The 17,708-nt window shown below is 36.9% G+C and overlaps 1 protein-coding gene across 3 annotated transcripts in view; it reads left to right on the top strand.

Moving 5' to 3' along the window:
* Positions 1–17,708, top strand: part of LOC138692289 (protein FAM13A) — a 461,772-nt gene that overhangs the window by 180,704 nt on the left and 263,360 nt on the right. The window contains exon 1 of one of the 3 annotated variants that reach the window (XM_069815472.1): positions 10,498–10,643. The exons of the other annotated variants lie outside the window; for them this stretch is intronic. The gene's annotated coding sequence lies outside the window, so the exon portion shown is untranslated. Of the gene's footprint in view, positions 1–10,497; positions 10,644–17,708 lie in introns of those variants that run through there. 3 annotated transcript variants of the gene reach the window in all.

The following is a 17,708-nucleotide window of genomic DNA, read 5'->3' as shown; positions in this document are numbered from 1 at the left end:
AGTATTGTGGAAAATTATAAATGATAGTATGCCATTATTATTAATATTGCATGTTTGCGACAATTTGTGGAAAATCCGATAATTTTTAGGCTACAATTTCTTAATTTTGTCTGTAGGTTGGGAACACTGCTAGTCATTGAGCGACCGATTTGTGTTGCGTATGTAATAGCTGACATCGGTTAGATATTTGGCCTAGTGATTGATAGATTGAATTGCGTATTGATGATTGAAGGACTTAGTAACTGATCGAATGACGTTCTGATTGGTCGATTGACGACTTGTCGAGTGATTGGTCGGACAGACTTGACGAGTGATTGGAAGTCGATCGACAGATTTGTCGAGTGATTAGTGGAAGATCGACATATTTTCCGACTGATAGGTAATATATCAATAGACTTGCGGACTGATTGTGGTAGATCAGGGATGCAGAACAGACAGAGAGAGAGAGAGAGAGAGAGAAAGAGAGAGGGAAACATGGGGAAAGTATTGGTTCCCCTTCCACAGTTCACAGGCTTTGAATGATATCTCCGTTATTCGGCCACAATCATGTGGCGGATTGCAACAGACTGCTGCTCATGAACAAAATGATGGAAGTATTTCCGATCACAATAATTATAACACTAAACTTAACCAACGAATTCAGATTAAACGCAATACATATAATATAATATAATGGTATGCAAACGAATACAATACGTTTATATGTAAAAAAGACACATTTAGATGTACTTAAATGCACAATTTATCATTTAAACTCAATTAATTAAAATGAACTGAAAATTGCTCTTCAAAATGGCATTTTTCAAACGATATTGCGCTGAATTGCACCAAGAGACAGTGAATACAAATGCCCTACAACGTATTACGTGAATGACCCGTGGGATTGAAAAATGGGATGGATGACGTAATCTGGCTTGTGAGGTATGCCACAACTGGCGCCCGATTCTGCATCCCTATGGTAATCTTGCCGACTGATTGGTGATAGATCGATCGACTTGCCATATTATTGGTGGTAGGTCGACCGAGTTACTGGCTGATTGTGGTAGGTCGACCGACTTTTCGACTGATTGGTGGTCGATGGACAGGCTTTTCGACTTGTTGGTGGTAGATTGACCGTCTTGTCGACTGATTGGTGGTCTATGGACAGACCTTTTGACTGATTGGTGGTAGATTGACCGGCTTGTCGACTGATTGGTGGTCAATGGACAGACATTTTGACTGATTGGTGTTAGATTGACCAGCTTGTCGACTGATTGGTAGTCGATGGACAGACTTTTCGACTGATTGGTGGTCTATGGACAGACTTTTGACTGATTGATGGTAGATTGACCGGCTTGTCGACTGATTGGTGGTCGATCGACAGATTTACCGACTGATTTGTGGTAGATCGAGACTTTCCAACTGATCGGTGGTAGATCAACATATGTATCGACTAAATGTTGGTCGATCGAAAGACTTGTCGACAAACTAGTGATCGATCGACAGACTAGTCGACAAATTAGTAGTAAGTCGACCGACAAATCGAATGTTATTGATGGTAAATCGACCGCTTGCCAAGTTGGTGGTAAATCGACCTACTTGTCGACTGATTGCTGGTAGATCGACCGACTTGTCGATTGATTGGTGGTAAATCGACCGACTTGCCGACTGATTGATGGTTAATCGACCGACTTACCGACTGATTGGTTGTCGATCGACAGACTTGTGGACTTATTGGTGGAAGGACCGACTCGCCGACTGATTAGAGAATAGTGAAATTATTAAACTAACCAACCAAACAACTGAATGACTATCTGGTTAGACGATCAACTAACTGATCAACGAAGTCGGAGTATCGAACCTTTAAGCATACAGCAATCTCAAGGAGTAATGAATGCTCCACTTGTCACGGCATCGTCGCTTATGATTGATGAACATAATTTATTTCCGACAGATTTCTAAAATTACTTCCGAGAGTCATTATTAAGAGCAGACTGACACACTGTGAAGTCAGGACGACGTCTTAACTTCCACAAAGAAGGATAATGACTGACGTTTCTGCCTGTCTACGACACTCTTGCTCTCTTTATGATCAATGAAAATTGAGCGTTTGTATCGTTATCTCTATCTGAATCTGTTCGCCTTGTTTATCCTGTGAAATGTTTTTGATTCTTACTGAGAATCTAGTATTGTCACTCCACCATTGCGCCGGTTTTAGTATTTAATTTCATCATAAATGAGTAATCTCTATAGTGTGAATGGGATGTTAAAGAAAGGACTTAACATTGAAAATATATTACCGACAGTGAATAATTACATAAGTTGCACGAATTCCGGAACGTTGATTTTAAAACTAAGAAAATAAACGTAATGTACATTTCGTGTGTTTTAGGAAACAAGAAAATAAGGGAATTTTTTTTATAATATTAGCCTAAGATTTGCTCTTTTCGGCTTCTCCCTTCGCAGAGACAGCTGTACATCTTTGGTATAATTTTGATATTTCAACATTTTTTTCTCTCTCAGAATTTATAGATAGCTCTACTTTGAAAATAAAAATTGGCATGCTTTATATACAATATCTGTACAAAAAATTTTAATGTTTTTTTTTTTTTTTTTGAGAATGTAATGGTTATTTTAATTGAAATATTTTGATATACATATCTACACTGTACAGTAAAATATCTTAACTTATTATTAGTATTGTTACTATTATTTATATCATCAGCATTATTATTTGAACCCTGTAAAATTTATGTAGACTACTGGACTGTACCCGAGCACGAGCATATGCTCATTTCGGGTATCTATTCATATGTATTCAATTCGTGTGTAAATTGTAAATAAATTTGAAATTTGTAAATGTGAGTTCAAAATATATGTATCTTATACATACATACAGGCTACAGAGTGAACCTAAGTAATGTCATTAATTTCAGGGGGTTATTCTTTGCGATATTTCAAACAAAATAGTTTAACATAATTTTGTTTGATTTTTCTTCTCTTTCCAGATAAAAATTATTTTATATGAAATATTTCATAGCATGCTTTTGGAAAGCCATTTATTTAATTCCCAATATGCTCAGTCAATTTAAGAGAGTAGTGTATTATGATAATAAATTATTTAAATAATTTTTTTTTGTCCTTTAAATGTGCAGAAATTTGATCCGAACAAATGTAACTTTTCGTTCTGAAAAGAATTTTAAAATGTTACAAGTAGGACAGTGTGAACGAAGTGAGACTGGTGACCTTTAGGCTGGGAGCTCACATACATGTTAAGATGAGTTCAAGAACTCTTGCAAGGACGTGAACTCGCGTACCATTCACTGAGTCACTCAAAAAAAGTATAAGACTGTTGTGAAAAAAATAAAAAAATCCTGAAGGATTGGAGTTAGGCTGTATTCCTATGAATTAGTTGTTTGAACGACCTGGATGACTGCCGCCATATTAGACGGCAGCAGTGAAGCCCCTGTTTCACGAGGAAACGTACCTTCTTAAAGGAATTAAAATTCGTTAAGATTATTTGTCATACGAGTGTAGCAACCACAAGACAATAGTCATGATTTTCGGACGTCACTTTTTCCTTGAAGTTTCGTAGTTCATATTATCTCATGGTTTTCATTATGTCATTTCCTCCTTGGTAATTGAGCATCACATCTATTGCAACATTATCTAAAGCAGTTCGTTGTGTCAGATATCGCTAATATGCGATTTTTCTTTTCTAAGAACAGTCTGTTGAAATATAACTTTACTTCCTCCTGGGAAAACACATTGAACCTATTAATGTGAAAGATCTCGCATGACAGAGAGAAAATATTTATCTTTGATGATACAATCGCTCCTTCTCACCGTTGCCAGCTAAATACCTTTAAATCCGCTGTCTAAGCATTCGTGTGTGTGTGTGTGTGTGTGTGTGTGTGTGTGTGTGTGTGTGTGTGTGTTCGCTGGCTGGCATAGTATTACTATTATCCTTATTCGGCAAAATATCTGGTTATGTTTTTCCTATCCTTTCTATTATAGTACAAGAGAGTATAATTAGATTTTTATGCGCGAGTGAAAAGTTCAGCGCTCGATGTGAAACCGAAGGTGGTAATTTCCACGAGCGCATAATATCTGTTTACTCTTGTGCCCTACAATATTGTATCCATTAATTTTAAATTTTAGGCCTTTTGTAATGTGTTGTTTGAGAAGAAGTTATAAATGAATGAATGTATGGTTTTTATTGTTCTTTTTTAGTTGGTTATTTAACGACGCTTTATCAACTACTGTACCTATTTTTAAAAAGGGGGACAAAACCAACTGTGGTAACTTTCGAGGAATATCACTTTTGTTGACGTCGTACAAAATTTTGTCCACTATTCTTTCGAGAAGATTAACTCCGTACGTAGATGAAATTATCGGGGATCATCAGTGCGGTTTTCGGCGTAATAGATCGACTGTTGATCAGATTTTTTGTATTCGACAGATATTGGAGAAAAAATGGGAGTATAAGGGTACAGTACATCAGTTATTCATAGATTTCAAAAAGGTATATGACTCGGTTAAGAGGGAAGTATTATATGATATTCTTATTGAATTTGGTATTCCCAAGAAACTAGTTCGATTAATTAAAATGTGTCTCAGTGAAACATACAGCAGAGTCCGTATAGGTCAGTTTCTATCTGATGCTTTTCCAATTCACTGCGGGCTAAAACAGGGAGATGCACTATCACCTTTACTTTTTAACTTCGCTTTAGAATATGCCATTAGGAAAGTTCAGGATAACAGGCAGGGTTTGGAATTGAACGGGTTACATCAGCTTCTTGTTTATGCGGATGACGTGAATATGTTAGGAGAAAATACACAAACGATTAGGGAAAATAAGGAAATTTTACTTGAAGCAAGTAAAGCGATCGGTTTGGAAGTAAATCCCGAAAAGACAAAGTATATGTTTATGTCTCGTGACGGGAATATTGTACGAAATGGAAATATAAAAATTGGAGATTTATCCTTCGAAGAGGTGGAAAAATTCAAATATCTTGGAGCAACAGTAACAAATATAAATGACACTCGGGAGGAAATTAAACGCAGAATAAATATGGGAAATGTGTGTTATTATTCGGTTGAGAAGCTCTTATCATCCAGTCTGCTGTCCAAAAATCTGTAAAGTTAGAATTTATAAAACAGTTATATTACCGATTCTTCTATATGGTTGTGAAACTTGGACTCTCACTCTGAGAGAGGAACATAGGTTAAGGGTGTTTGAGAATAAGGTGCTTAGGAAAATATTTGGGTCTAAGCGGGATGAAGTTACAGGAGAATGGAGAAAGTTACACAACACAGAACTGCACGCATTGTATTCTTCACCTGACATAATTAGAAACTTAAAATCCAGACGTTTGAGATGGGCAGGGCATGTAGCACGTATGGGCGAATCCAGAAATGCATATAGAGTGTTAGTTGAGAGACCGGAGGGAAAAAGACCTTTAGGGAGGCCGAGACGTAGATAGGAGGATAATATTAAAATGGATTTGAGGGAGGTGGGGTATGATGATAGAGATTGGATTAATCTTGCACAGGATAGGGACCGCTGGCGGGCTTATGTGAGGGCGGCAATGAACCTTCGGGTTCCTTAAAAGCCATTTGTAAGTAAGTAAGTATTAACTACTAGGTTATATAGCGTTGATGAGATTGGTGATAGCGAGATGATATATGGCGAGATGAGGCCGAGGATTCACCATAGATTACCTGACATTCGCCTTACGGTTGGGGAAAACCTCGGAAAAATCCCAAGCAGGAATCGAATCGGCGCTTGATCGCAACTCTTGATCGGCAGGCAAGCGCCTTAGCCGACTGAGCTACGCCGGTGGCCGGATTTCTTTGTTGCTGATGTGTTGGTTGTCATGGAGAGAGTGATTAAAAAAATCAATTCACTGCTGTGAATAAAGCCATTACTTAGGTTGCTAAGGACAGTGAAATAAAAACCAGTTTAGACACCAGTCATGAATAAAATTAATTTATTCTATATTTTCAGTACAAGATATATAGTAAATTTTTACAGTATTTGCAATTCTGGAAATGTGACCTTGCATAAAATAGTATGCGTGGGTGTGTAACAGAATCTCGGAAATAAAAAAGTCTCAATTTCGTCTCGTCTTTTCGAACTTTTCTTAAATTCTATGACAATACACTTACCATCCTTGTATTATAGTGTAATATAAATTGTTGTGTATACTCCTAAGGCTACGCGATATGCACGTTTCCTCTCAAACACGGGGAAGCAGTTTTCTACGAATATTTTCCTGGAAGTACCAACATGTTCATAAAAATTTTCCCCGCTGAGGACCGTACGCTGTCGTCCTCAACTTCGTTCTCGGTAGTTAGTGGTTACGGAGGTTCGTTGGTTCATGCCCGGTTGAGGGTGTTGGAATTTAAGGGCGATAAAATTTTCCAGGAGGTAAGTAAAGCTCTGGGTGCTCTGGGTTACGTGTTGTAGATTTATGGCATGTAAAAGAGTCCTGCTAGTGATTGAGGGTTTTAGGAAAAGAATGCAGCCACTTCCAGTCTACATTGACATTTAATAATAACCTCTGCATTGAAAGCGTCAGTAAAATGCAACTGCCAAGAGCTTGCTTGTGTATTTTCTAAGGTGGGGGCTGATGAAGGCGTCAGTTACCAGAGTGGTGAGACCTCCCCGAAAAGATGTTCGGTAATTTGACCTCGTGAAAGGCATTTTAGAACATCTGAACATAATTACTATGAGCCAATTACTTAAGAGTTTCAACACAAGTTTTTATAAAAATGTGGCGGAAAATAATTAACAAAAAATAAAGTTATGATAGCTGAAGACAAACGAAATAAATAAATAGGGTAAATTAGGGTCTGTTGGACAGTCGGGCATGTTGGACACTTTGTACTTTAACGTGTTACCTCGCCACTTGTGGGCACCACATTCTGCTAGAAGTCAATGACGGAAGTAGCCGCGAGTGGGGCTACTTCCGTCATTGACTTCTAGCAGAATGTGGTGCCCACAAGTGGCGAGGTAACACGTTAAAGTACAAAGTGTCCAACATGCCCGACTGTCCAACACCCTAATTTACCCTAAATAAATAAATAAATAGTAAAAAACAAGTGAACAAATAAACAATGTTATTCTAAAGTAGGTTCCCAGTTTCAAATAAACATAATAACTTTGGCAGATTTTAAGAAGAAACAATTTGACTACTACATCGTGGTTAATAAGAAATATTCGTTCTGTACCAGTTTCATTAAATTTATTAACGAGCTTACGAACTGATTTTACAGAGCAGAGCCATTTCCCAATTCATGTATCCTAACGTTTTTTTAAATAATAATGTAAACCTGCTTCAAGTGGTTTAGGAACGTAAATATTTTAGCATTAGAATATTTATTTGATATTTTCATATTTTACCAAAATAAATACCATATTTTGGCATAATAATCGTTATGCCGGTCTCTAATCATAACACAATGAAGGGATTATGGCATGCCTACTTGTTTATATCGCATCTTTTAAGCTTTAGATGTTAAGTAGAGACATTACCATCATTGTGTTGAGTTTATGGTTTACTGGAGAGTGATAATGCGTGGGAAGTGGAAGATCTATTTAAAACCTGGCTACACTCACCACGTCCACCACAAGTCTCACAAGACTTGCCGAGACCGATGCTTTGATGACAGCTCTCAGTTTTCTGAATTACGGTGAGGCTCTTGATATGAACAGAATCCTTTTGAATAGTAAACGCCGTAAACAGATACATTCTTCCCCCCCCCCCCAGCATCACAATACTTTCTTCTTACTTTGTATAATGAGCAAGCAAAAAAGTTGTGCACATTTTCTTGTCATGAATTAAGCCTCTACGAGACTAAACTTCAAAGGCTGCAGGCTTTTGTTGCTGGTCTTTTCTGAAAGATAATGTCCATCTCTTTTATATTACAGCGTGTTACTTTGCACAGCTTTTACTCTTGTCCCATGTTATTCATTAAGGAAGTATCTTATGAAATTACGTCCTTGCGTGTGAACAAGCATTCCCTTTGTAACTTGTAAAGAAGTGAGCGGCTTTTTAATGTCACTAAAGGAAATATACATCCCGCACGTTGTATTTCAGTACACTTTAGTGCAGCAGACTCGCCAGTTCATAAGACGATCAACGGTGTAACTTGGGCGTAGGTTTGATTCCCACTCGGGATGATTACCTGGTTGGGTTCTTTCCGATTCTTCTCATCCCATCTCTGTGTTGTCATCTGAAATTACCCCGTCGCTATGTTTTGTAATGCACTTTACAGACATGTATTGTACAACACTTTTTTGCACGTTCATGTTTTTAAAATTGCAAATAGAATATATATTTTGCATTGAAAATTTGGGTCCACACCAATGGAGTAACGGTTAGCGCGTCTGGCCGCGAAACCAGGTGGCCCGGGTTGGATTCCCGGTTGGGACGACTTACTTAGTTGAGGTTTTTTCCGGGGTTTTCCCTCAACCCAATATGAGCAAATGCTGGGTAACTATCGGTGCTGGACTCCGGACTCATTTCACCGGCATTATCACCTTCATCTCATTCAGACGCTAAATAAACTAAGATGTTGATAAAGCCTCGTAAAATAACCTATTAAAAAAATTGAAAATTTAGAGCAATATTATTCCAAAGCCTTCTCAAAACTGCACTGTAATGGTAACTAAGTAACAATAAGTGCACTGTAATGGGTCTATTTCAGTACAGTTTTATGTTATGAAGAATGGTTTACCTAGCAACAAGTTTCTGTGTGAGAATTCTAACTTTCAAGACCTAACAAGAATAGCTGTAAATAAGCAACAAACAAGATCGTGGAAAAAAATAGGCTTGCATATTGTAATTTCTCGTATTGCAGGTATCACCACATTAGAAGTTGGGGGGGGGGTATCTACTGGTTTTGAGTAAAATTATTATCGTTGTTCACGATCTTACAAGCATTTGTATTTTCAAATGGGTTAATTACTAGTATGGTAATGGGGGCGGTCGCAAATATATGTCTCACGCAAAAGTGAGTCACACCTTTAAAAAGTTCGGGAACCACTGGACTAGAGGATAGGTTATACAATTGGATATCCAGTTAATTATTTATAACCATTGTATAAGTTACTGCGGTCGTCATAATATTGTTTTCTGCATATTGATTTCAGGTAATTTTCAAGTAGTTTCTGCTGACTTGCAGGGAGTAACTCTGCCAATTGTCAGCAGGATAATATGTCTCTTTCGTAGTCCGTCATTGGTGACAACTTATCTTCCATGTCTTCAGAATTATTTTACAGTGACATAATTATTCTTATATAAAGCCGCAAGAATGGCTAACAATCGTGTAACCTGAAGCGATGTTCGATTGTTTCGTTGATTTGTGACTCAGAAGATGACTCTTTATGACAATGCCTACTCTTATTTCAACTATCTGTTAATTTAATTCGTTTAGAAGACAGTGATTATGATTGCCAACATTAGAACCAGATCGTCAAATCTCGACTTACCGAGCCAAAGTCTCAGAAGTATTTTCTACGAATAGATCTTTAAAAAAAATTAAACTTTGCTACTAAAGTCGACTTTGCCTGGGCATCGGGAGCGGAACCAGTCTCTAAACGGGGATGCTTAGTGTTCATCCGTTCCTGAATCAACGCTGCGCGGTATTCGTCGGGGAAGAAAGGGAATGAAGAGAAATCATATGGCTCCCCGTGAGAGAGTAGAATCCGCTCTTGTTGCCCAGCCCTGATCCACAGTCTCGTTTATGAATACGACCCCCAGAGAATCCGGAGGTTCATTGCCGCCCTCTCACAAGTCCGCTGTTGATCCCTATCCTGAGCAAGATTAATTCAGTCTTTAGCATCATATCCCACCTTCCTCAAATCCATTTTATTATCCTCCCATCTACGTCTCTGCCTCCCAAACGTCTTTTTCCCTCATGTCGATGAATGTGTTATTTAATAAAATAGTTTCCTTTAACAGTTGGTGAAGATCTAGGCTTATCACATAAATTCTTGACCGCGTTAGTACAAAGAGGTGATTGATTGCTCTGCAATTCGCTTCTGATACATTTTATCAACTAGAGATGTGTCTCGTCACCTATTTCATAGGATGCTGAGTGCGCCCTATTGTAGTATTGAAAATTACTGTGAAACGGTCCTTCCTGCCAATAATCGAACCCACGCCCCAGGCTGACTACAGATGATTACAAAATAAATTAATAATTACATGAAAAGCAAACCCGTGTGCTTACAAAGGATAATAGGCCTATTAGGTTTCACATTTTGAGATAATGTAATATTCGTGTTTGTCCATTAGATACATAAATGGCGAACCGCAGAATGAAAAATCAATTCAGAAGTGCAATTTCACTTTTCAGTACGCTGTTTTTATGTCTTATTCCGGGATAAATTTTACTTTCTCCAAACAAAAATGGCGTCGTGGCAGTGTGGCGCCGGCTTTGCGCATGTGATGTAACCGACGGATAAAAGCGTAAATATTGATCGGGGCGCCACCGCACTTGGGGCCCTCGTATTCCTCCGCCACTGGTGTTCGTGCCTGTTGGCGACATTCGGATATTGACTCAGGTCAGAAACGGAAGTACATGGGATACACAAGTAAGAGAGGCCAGTAAATAGTGACGAAGCTGCTGCAGAAATTTCTATAGCGACAAAGGTTTGCATTGCTTAAATTATTTTTCCTAAATTTGCATGTTAAAATTACTGTGCATTGTTGATATTTTAAAATTTTGGTTTCCCTGTTTTACCTGGATTCATCTCGCAAGTATTGAGTCTTACATCATCATCCTTTGTCATGGTGTCAAAGGGTTAAGACTTCTGTGTAAATGGTCATATTTTAAACTACATTTAATTTTAGTGCTGAAATTTATTTAAACTAGCTTAAATGTAATCAATCCTTCCTAATTATTTTAATATAACTCTGAATTTTATTATGCTTAGATAAAAGTGTAATGTGAAAACTTATTTAAGACTTCAGATATGAAGGATATTTCACCAGTTCATTGAAAGAATGAAGAAATTCAGAAACAAAATGAGAATTGTATAGACTTGTAGATCGCACACCATCTTTATTTTGTTTAGATGTAAATATTTGCATTTCATAATGTCCCTGAGTTGCCATAGCAACCACTGAAATAACATATGAATCATCCATTGCCCTGCTTATGTTAATAGACTTAATTTCTATAGATTTGTGTAATATTACCTAATTCTTCACTGAATCATTCAGTTGTTACAAATGTAATGAGTTTGAATGGCCACTCATTTTTTAAAGTTGTTAAATATTACATCATAGAAACGTTTGACACCGAGGAAACAGGTTAGATTATGTAAATTTGAAGTGCATTGTTACGTAATGTGATACCAGTTATAGAATAATATTGTTCAACGATTGTCTTATATTCATAAGACCCGTAGCTTACAGTTATTCTGTTTCAGTTAAATACGCTCATACTAGGCGTGACACAAAACACTATAATTCCGCCATTTTGAAGCTATTGTATTAACACTTGTCTATTGTAGAAACAAATTTCTTAATATTTGTAACACTATCAAATAGGGATATCAGACTTTTACGGAGTGTGCAAAAAAATATAATTGATATTAACAAGAAGGGCTTTTGTCTTCTTATTATTCTGCATTCTGAAGTTACATTAATTTGGCACATTCGAGCTACACACGTAACGCTTTTGTCTATCTTGTTTTCAAAAATAAATATCAAATTTATAATTGATTACGAATACATTTTAAATAAAATCGTAGACACGATTGCGCATCATAATTCGCAGGATCCCTTAATACAAAACTTCATAAGTTATAGCCTTATTATTATTATTATTATTATTATTATTATTATTATTATTATTATTATTATTATTACAGAGATATTCGTCTATACAAACTAATACATCAACTTTACACGATTCTTGAAAATTATCTTAGATGAAATTATTGTTGCTTGTGCTGTAACATCACTCCAGCCAGGACTTCTAGTTTCACTCCTGAATTCCTTACGGAACTAGAAGATTCAGTACTGTCTTCGAATGAGATGGTTGCTGAAACGTGTCCTTTTCACAGTCTCTTACATCAGCTCTCTTAAATTTCTCTTAATTTTCCTTTCCGTTTTTTGTCCCCTCAAAGACCTTTTCTCCTCACGATTTCCAGCAGACATTTGTATAAGCATTTCTGGTTTCATTCATTCGTGCTTCAGATCCATCCCATTGCATTAGTGTAAGACTTAATAACATTAATTTTACTTTAATTCAGGGTCCAGCAGAGGAACGGGCGATTTTAAATAGTCGGTTATTGACTCAATAATTTTTTTTTTTCAAAATGAGATAAAGTACATAGTCTGCCCTCGGTTGAGAATATCGCGTAGTTTTAATTGATGTACAACCTGAATTTTGTATTGATGAAAATATAAGTCGGATTTGCAGATGAGACGGGATCATGGCGAAATTCAGGCCTATTAGCCTCAAAACTGAGGTTCTTGTAAAAAATTGTAATTATTGCAAAAGCAAATTGTGCACCGCTCCACCTTTCCATGATGACTAAATGAGATTGTATTGGCACAATGTGCGCTCAATTTATCGAACCATAATGTGCTGCGAGGGATATACTCTACTTAAAATGGCCGTTCCTCTGTCGGATCCTGCATTTGTCAGAAGTAATATTAAGATATATCGTATAAAGGAAGGAAGGTGGATTTCTCTTGCTTTTGTAATCCGAACGCTAGGAAAAAAATAAGGAGAAATTATAGTGAAATAATGCTGAAAAAAGTAAGGAAATAACTTACTTTATTTTCATGATTGTAATTATATTTGAGAGTGGCCGCGAAACCAGGTGGCCCGGGTTCGAATCTCGGTCGGAGCAAGGTACCTGGTTGAGATTTTCCCGGGGTCTTCCCTCGACCCATTACGAGCAAATGCTGGGTAACTATCGGTGCTGCACTCTAGACTCATTTCACCGGCATTATCATCTTCACTTCATTCAGACGCTAAATAACTTGATGTTGATACAGCGTCGTAAAATAACCTACTAAAAATAATAATCAAATATGGCCAAAACATACGATGTGTGAGTGATTTGAGAGAAATGTTTTTACTACTGTTTTCTCGACTTGAAATTTTAAGCAGTTTATTAAATAAAAAAAAACCTCCGTGCAGAACATTTATTGTCAGATTAGTCTGAAACTTCTTACAGAGCTCAATTAAATGTTGATAAATGAAATTTAATTAGCATTTGTATGAAGTAGTAAGTTTCTTCGAGGCAAATTCATATTGGACTTAGATGCTATAATGGTAAATGAATGAAATTAAAAATAAATTGTGACTATCTATTTACACTGAGCTCAGAAAGTTCACTAAACATTTTAAAAAATTTGCTGCAAGGAGCCTTTTTAGTGTCGTCAATATAAAATATATTTAATTCAATTTTTATATTCTTCCTGCCATAGCAGACTGCCTAAATGACAAAGAATACTAATAAAAATTTACATTTATTGATACAATAGTTACAGCAGAAAGAAAGGTTCAATTTGCTAATACGTGATAGTATGAGAAAAATTAAGTTAATAGTGCTAGGCTATATAATTTGATCTTCAATTCATACTGTTTAAAAAGTTGTTAAATAGTTCAACAGAACTTTTCAAAGAAAAAAATAAAGAAAGGCTACTTCTAAACAAATTTGCTTTGGAGTGCCGAAATTTTTACTAAAATTTTAAAACTGTCTTGGAATGATGGACGTATTCCAATCACCAACACGATGACTGAGAAATTTTCAAGTTTCAAAGCTGTTGACCCTAAGGATCCAAATTTTATACAGATGATATTGTAGGCTTGTTTCTGTAGTTTAAATTTTGAAAATTTTGGATGAAAATTATAGAAGTTCTAAAAATCATACGTGTCCCCTTAAGAATGGTATCTGACGTAGTAGGTGGAAAGTCTCTGGACTCCTGTGGAGTAACGGCTAGCGTGCCTGGCCGCGAAACCAAGTGGCCCGGGTTCGAATTCCGGTTGGGGCAAGTTACCTGGTTGAGGTTTTTCCGGGGTTTTCCTTCAACCCGAAATGAGCAAATGCTGGGTAACTATCGGTGCTGGACTCCGGACTTATTTCACCGGCATTATCACCTTCATTTCATTCAGACGCTAAATAACCTGAGATGTTGATACAACGTCGTAATATAGCCTATAAAAAAAGTCTCAGGATCATTCTCGAAATTAACTAGAAAGTCTCTTTTTCTCATCCGGGTTTCAACCCACGTTCACCATTCTGTAGCAGTTCGCCCTTCTGGCTTTGGCGTATTGCTATGCGTAATGGATACAGTAGGAATGAAGAACCATAAAAGTTACTTTTTGTACAAACCAAACTCGTCCTGAAATGTACAGACTGCCCATGACACTTGTTTAGAATGCAAACTTTGCTGAACTAGGCAACGCACGACCACACCTCGTAGATGACCATAAAAAGACCCTGCCGCCGTTGATGCAATATTTAGACACCATTTGTCACTCACTCGTATACAAAGCAGCAACTGTAGAAACCCTCTCTTTCAGTTGCAACACAGCCTTGCTCTTGACCAGCAGGGAGGTCATATGCGCTGAGTAGGTGTATAGAAACAGGGGAAGGAAAAGTTCAGCCCGTAGTGTTGAAATGTAAGAGAACTGCAGCGTTTTCTGCGTCTTGGTGGTTGGTAGACTTGCTTCTATTTCTGGAGGATACACAACTGGCTTGACCTACTTTTAATTGAGCGTCTACTGGAGACTGGAAGGGCGCGGGTTCGGTCCTGGACATAGAGAATAAAATTTTCTCTTCACAGTGACGAATCTGGGCTTGGCTTTAGGAGTATTGTGATGTTCTTTCTTCAGAGACTACATCACGTCTTCCTCTGTCCAAGACCGTGAAAGCACTTGCAATGAATGCGCTGTACATGCCATGCATGGAGAGATTCTATCATTTATTTATTCTGATAGAATGAATAAGTTGTCGGTAACCAATTTGCTAAATTATTTTTATATATTTTAAAATAAAATTGTTGTTTAGTCAACTGTCCGAAGACAGGTCTGAATCTCACGAGTGATAGCAACATGGCACCACTTATAAGGCAACTAGGCCGGAGATAATGGGGTAGGGTGGCCAGTTCCATTCCCCCTCCATCGCATACATCGCCGATTAGCTACATATTACACTAATCAGACTTCAGATGCATGCAAACTATTATTGTTTTTCCTCTGACATCGTCAATTGAGATGTACTGTCTATTAATAGATGTTGCCTACACATCAGCCAGAACTTCAGTCAGAGGTATTAAATAAAGTACTGTGCTCCAACCACGAGAAAGTCTCCGCCGGATGAGACGAAGGGAGGTAATTCTGTGAATGAATGTTGATGTCATAAGATGTCATAAGGTCACACACGTGGGTACTCTTATCTCTATTGGCTAGCTCTCACAGCACAAACCATAGCATTGATACAGGCATATTGATACTACCCTAGTTACAAAATTAGATCACAGTTAATCTCCTGGTCTTTTAATCCCTTCATAAAGGAAATAACATATGCAGGAGAGCGCATGGTTTTTAAACTGGCGTTATAACGATAATATTATTTATCTACTTCGTTCCAATAGATGAGGCAATAGTAAGCACATTCCTTTCACGGTTGATCTCCTGGTTGGAGAACAGTATACTATTTAAATGGATTTCTATCTTACAGGAAAGGAAACTAGAATACCTTAACGCAACTAATCTTGCGAATATATACATGTGCAAGTACATAATATAACGTAGGCCTAATATATAATACGAGATATGATAAGTGATATGATATGATATGGTATGATATGATATGATATGATATATATATGATATATGATATGATATATATGATATGATATATATGATATGATATTATATGATATGATATGATATGATATGATATGATATGATATATGATATGATATGATATGATATACAATATAAGTTATAGGCGTATAGTTAACTTAATTTCAAAATCAGTTCTTCAGAGTACAATATCTGTAATTGCGTATACCTAACGCAAAAGTTTTATCATCAATATAAGTTAATGGTTAATTATGTATAATCTGAGAGTTGATAATTGTCAGAAAATGGAAATAAATAAATACACAAATAAAATAAGTAAATAAATAATAAAAATGAATAAATAAAAAAATTCCAGTAGATAAATGATTTCTGAAATTAAGAGAAATTTTGCGCTACCTAATAATAAATCTTCATATTTTTCAATAGTTCCTTATTAGTTGGATTTTCGTTTATTCTGTAGGCCTGTGCTACGATTCTGAAGTCGGCAGTTTCAACAGAACATGGAAATTTCCCAAATCAGGTCGAAATCAATCTTGAAATTTCGATCATATTTAAATACTGTAAAGAAATTTTAAATGCAAACTGACTTAGAAAATTGCAGCTACTAGTACAAACGGTAAGACATTAAACGATTTGTTTGAAAAGTAGCGTAAAATGTATCGTTCTCTCAGTACTTGAGTAGAGTAACATTCCCATATTTTGCTGCGTTAGGAACGTATTTTAACTAGATGGTTGTATGCTACAAACTATACAGAGTGGAAGTGATGTAAACTTGCAGATTTTTAACAGCTTATTCCATAGATAGCGTACAACAGAAAAATTCTAACACCATATTAGTCCCAAATGAACACTTTTAAAAGAAAAATTCCCCTCTCGCTCAGTAAAATTGTAAAATATTCTCAAAAAGAACTATCATAATATTATTAGCATCACAATATTACCAACCTTTACCCTATGTGTAATAAGGACTTCATCCCCTGGCCTCTTGTTTATGCCGTGGATTCGATGGTCCAGTTGTGGGTTATTCTAAAAAAATGATAGCGTAATGGGCATGAAGTATTGAAAATAAACTGAATAATCTTCTTCCACTACTATGTTACGTAAATAGGATAGCAGTACGCATAGCTGTTAAAAGCCTTCAGCTCAATGAACGCAATTTAAACTCCAATCGGAAGTGCTCCATTGGGAAAATACATTGCGTACGTAATGTTTATTAATTTAATTTCACTCCCCCGCTACGTCAGTTTGAGCCACCGGCTTGCGTGAACCGCTGATGGTGTTCTGGCAGACGATCAATGAGTAGTCCTAAGTCCTGTAAAAGAAAAATGACAACATAACCCCAAGTCCACGTGGAAAATGTTGAAGTGTTATGAGTACTCTGTGTTAAAAACGCCTGACTGTGATGTAGAAGGTCAGCCACGTCTGTGGTCTTCCTTCCAAGCGGTCCGGGTTCGATCCCCGACCAAGTCGTGGTGGAACTTGTGGAAAAGGCAGACGTTGCAAAAGGGTTTTTTCCCGGAAAACTCTTCTATAATTCCATCAACGCTTTCCATTTTCCTCTCATTTCATCACCTACAATAGTTAAAAATGGATCGGGATGCAGTCCGAAGAGTAATATGAGTTCCTGATGCTGTTATAGGAGACTTGGAGGTCTGGGCACTGGCTCTCATCAGGTACTCGTATCAGGATGGGACATATGGAAAATACAGTACGTTCTCAGTTATTGCGAAAAAAAATCGTAAGAACAAGATATTGCAGATATTGTGTAAACCTTTTCTTCGATATTAATTAGTTTCCGAAGTTGATTTGGATTTTCGTTTTTTAAATTTTTCCGACGTTTAGGGCTGTTAGACTAATGAATAAGATGGCCAGTGGCGGCT

Source organism: Periplaneta americana, chromosome 16 (assembly GCF_040183065.1).
Source record: "Periplaneta americana isolate PAMFEO1 chromosome 16, P.americana_PAMFEO1_priV1, whole genome shotgun sequence".
NCBI classification, from domain to species: Eukaryota; Metazoa; Arthropoda; class Insecta; order Blattodea; family Blattidae; genus Periplaneta; species Periplaneta americana.
The sequence above is the reverse complement of the archived record's forward strand: the minus strand, read 5'-3'. Positions and strand labels throughout refer to the sequence as shown.